The sequence below is a fragment of the Pyrgilauda ruficollis genome, unplaced genomic scaffold (assembly GCF_017590135.1).
Source record: "Pyrgilauda ruficollis isolate IOZ18807 unplaced genomic scaffold, ASM1759013v1 scaffold1, whole genome shotgun sequence".
Classification (NCBI taxonomy): Eukaryota; Metazoa; Chordata; class Aves; order Passeriformes; family Passeridae; genus Pyrgilauda; species Pyrgilauda ruficollis.
The window spans coordinates 19,479,612-19,483,064 of NW_024508100.1; the positions used below are offsets into that span (position 1 = coordinate 19,479,612).

Consider the following 3,453-nt stretch of genomic DNA (forward strand, 5'->3'; position numbering starts at 1 on the left):
AATGGCTGAATCTGGATCAGAGGATTCATGGTGAAAGAAAGAGGTATGTGAAAAGGTGACTCCCAAGCTTCATGTGTAGGGTGATGACAACTCTTCATTCAATTTTTAAATCTGTTTCTACATTTTTCTATATACAGATGCTGTCTTAAAAATATAATGCTATTGTAAACTCATAGTCCTCATGTTCCGGCTTCAACAGGAAACACTTACTTTAATTAATACTCTGGTTTCTCTTCAGATTGTATAAATCTTTTGCCTTTTACTAAAAATTTCCATGGAGACAAACAGGCACAAGTGTCGAGAATTTTTTTTTTCCTCATTAACCACACAGGGTTAATGTAGGGCAGGGCTCTCCTCTGGCGAGCCGTGGGGTGATTAAAAGAGGCCTCTAGGGAGCGTGGGGACCCAGAGCAGGGCAAACAGGACTGAATCAGGAGCAGGCAAACAGGGTGTGGCACAACTCTGAGGGCATGGCACATCTCCGAGGGTGTGGCACATCTCCGAGGGTGTGGCACAGCTCTGAGGGTGTGGCACAGCTCTGAGGGTGTGGCACAAATCTGAGGGAGCTGGGGGTGTTTAGCCTGGAGAAAAGGAGATCAGAGGTGACCTTATCACTCTCTGCAACTTCCTGAAAGGTGATTGTGGTCAGGTGGGGGTCGGTCTCTTTCAGCAGACAGAAACTGACAGAACCAGAGGACACAGCCTTAAGCTGGACCAAGGGAAATATAGGTTGATGTTAGGAAAAAGATTTTACAGAAAGTGTGATAAAGTACTGGAATGGTCTGCCAGGAGAGGTGGTGGAGTCACCATCCCTGGATGTGTTTAAACAGAGAATGGATGTGGCACTTGGTGCCATGGTCTAGTTGAGGCATTAAGGCATGGGTTGGACTCGATGATCTCTTCCAGCCTAGTGATTCTGTGATTCTGTAATTATGGGAAAGATATTCTGTAGTATTACCAAATGTATGAAATCTGCATGGGCTGTTCAGCCTCTGCAGTCCTGAATCAAATCAAAGATTAGTTGGAGTAGGATGCATGGTGACTCCACAAATTAAAATATATTAATATTCTTCACATTTAGCAAGAAATTCCTTCAAAACACCTTGCACTTTTGTATCTTTCATAACAACTGTCACTGGATTTCTGCCATGAAAAAGTTTTCCTGGAAAAAATCTTCCATGAGTACAGTTTTGAGATACTGTGAAAAATGAAGATGAGATACAGATGCAGCCCTTGCTTGACCTAGGAAATGTCCAGATTTATTTTATGGGGATTAGTTAGCCATACCTCAGCCTTGAAGATTTATGAATGTTGCCTAGGAGCAATTCTGTTTATTTATTTCAGTGCATACTTAGTCATTAAAACAAGTCACTGGCAGCTAGAAAGAAAAAGTGTTCTCAAATTGCTAGTGATGCATTCTCAAGAGAGATGGAGTGGATCCCTAGTCATAGTCTTTAGTACTGTGCATTGTGCAACTCCTTCCACTTGTAGGCTATGAAAATATTTCCTTTGATATGTAACGGTTTCGTGTCTGTAAGTCTGCATAGAATTTTTCTACAGTTTTCTATTCTTTTTTATGTCTCAGAGGATGCTATCGAGGAAGCAGAATAACTTTTTTATTTGATCGACCATCCCAAACGCTTTGCTTGATTTCCTCTTTCCCCCTCTTTCCATGCTCTCAGCTCTCCTGTTTAGATACTCTTGCATTCTTTACCTGCAATGATTTATCAGCAACTCTAATACCTTTAAGATATAGAGAATACATAGAAAACATACTAATGGGAAGAACAGGAGGAAAAGGGCATAACAGAAACACCCAGAAACTGGAAAATATTCAAAAGTAAAACTAGGCAGAAAAAAAAGTATATTTCCTAGAGAAAAATAACATATCTGGAAGAAAAATATACAGAAAAGAACTGGGATAGACTCTGGCAAAGAGAACTGCCTCTGATACATCTGTCTGACTTTGCTTCTTGCAATCTTATATGTTGCAGGTTCAAGAGAAGCACAGTGTTCATGAGCTCAAACAGGAGAGGAGGGTTATCCAAGTCCTTGAGTGTGAAAGATGTCTATCTATTTAAATATCTTTATTTATAGTGGGTTTAGGTACCTAAATGTACCTAGGTACCTAAATGTATTAATTACCTCTCAATAATAATATTTCAACTGTGAACATACAGTCTGCAAACTGAATGCAAGACTGGAAGAGTTTCTGGGCACAGACATACTTGTTAGGGTATCTGGCCAAAGAGCACTTGGGCAAAGTGCCAGAGTCTGATAAAAATCATTTGATATTGAGACAAAATATGGACTTATCACCACAAATTCTGCCCAGGCAAAAAGCCTGCAAACAGATACCAAGGCTGTCAGTACAAGTCTCCTGCAGCAGCTTCTTCTCAGTCTCAACTGGCAATATGGCATGGCCTGCCTGGGTCCTGCACCTCACAGGTATTCCCTGATGGGTAAAAGTATCTGCTAAACACTTAAGAAATCTAGGATATAAGGGATGCTTCCTGTCATTTTTGAGTGAATGGTGGAGTTGAGAAAGGTGGCCTGTGGATGCCAGTCAAGCAGGTCCAGTAACTGGGAGTCACAGCCACCTTCTGGAGGGGAGCTTGTGAGAAAAAAAAAGCAGGTCCAGGAAAATGGGAAGGGACGGTGTGGGGGGCTTCTACAGTGGCAGATGGGAGCAATGGAACTCCAGAGGATCAAGCAACCTATAGCTGAACTATCAATACTCATATTTCACTTGGCAAGAAAGAGGGTGTTAGGAGACTGCTAGGTTCAGAGAAAGGCAGCTCTACTATTGCTTCTTGCCATGGGTTGTCAGCCAGAAGTTGGGTATAAAAAATCCCTGGTAGTTGCAAAGTAAGCACTAACAGCAAAAATGCTTTTGAATTTCACATTTTCCCAGCAAAATGTCAGGTTTTTTTTATGAACTGTCTTCCTGCTGGCATCCTTTGGCCTCACTCCTTATAGTAGCAGCATGCCCTGCTCTACCAGACTTCATCTTAAGGGTATCCCCTTTCTCTTCTCAGTCAGTGCTCTTTTCTGGTTACGCTGAGTTTACGACCAGAATCAATAATATAGGTAAGGCATGAATAATTTATATCCACGAGGATGAGTTTTGGTCTCCCACAGGACCCTATGAGAGTGATCATTTTGTAAACTCATCTCTCAGGTTTGTGTACTCACTCTGCCACTTCACAACAGCCAGAGTCATGAGTCATGAGACAACCCATACTTCTTGAAACGTGTATTGCAGCTGTCTTTGCTTTGTCAATTAAAAATTGATTCTGCAGGTGGGTCTTATTGATATTGTAGGAAGTTTAGCCACATTATTTTTCTTCTCACTTTCCTGCTTGAATTCAGTTCTAAAATACCTATGTAATATCTCCTGCTGTATGAAAATATATATTTGGCCTGATTCCTGCTATATTTATTTTGGATTTA

General features: G+C 41.2%; 1 non-coding gene across 1 annotated transcript; it reads left to right on the top strand.

The window, feature by feature from the left end:
• Positions 1–218: 218 nt before the first annotated feature.
• On the top strand, positions 219–334 carry LOC121349344. Its single transcript, XR_005954505.1, has one exon. It is a non-coding gene; the product is annotated as a U5 spliceosomal RNA (small nuclear RNA).
• The last annotated feature ends 3,119 nt before the right edge of the window (positions 335–3,453 follow it).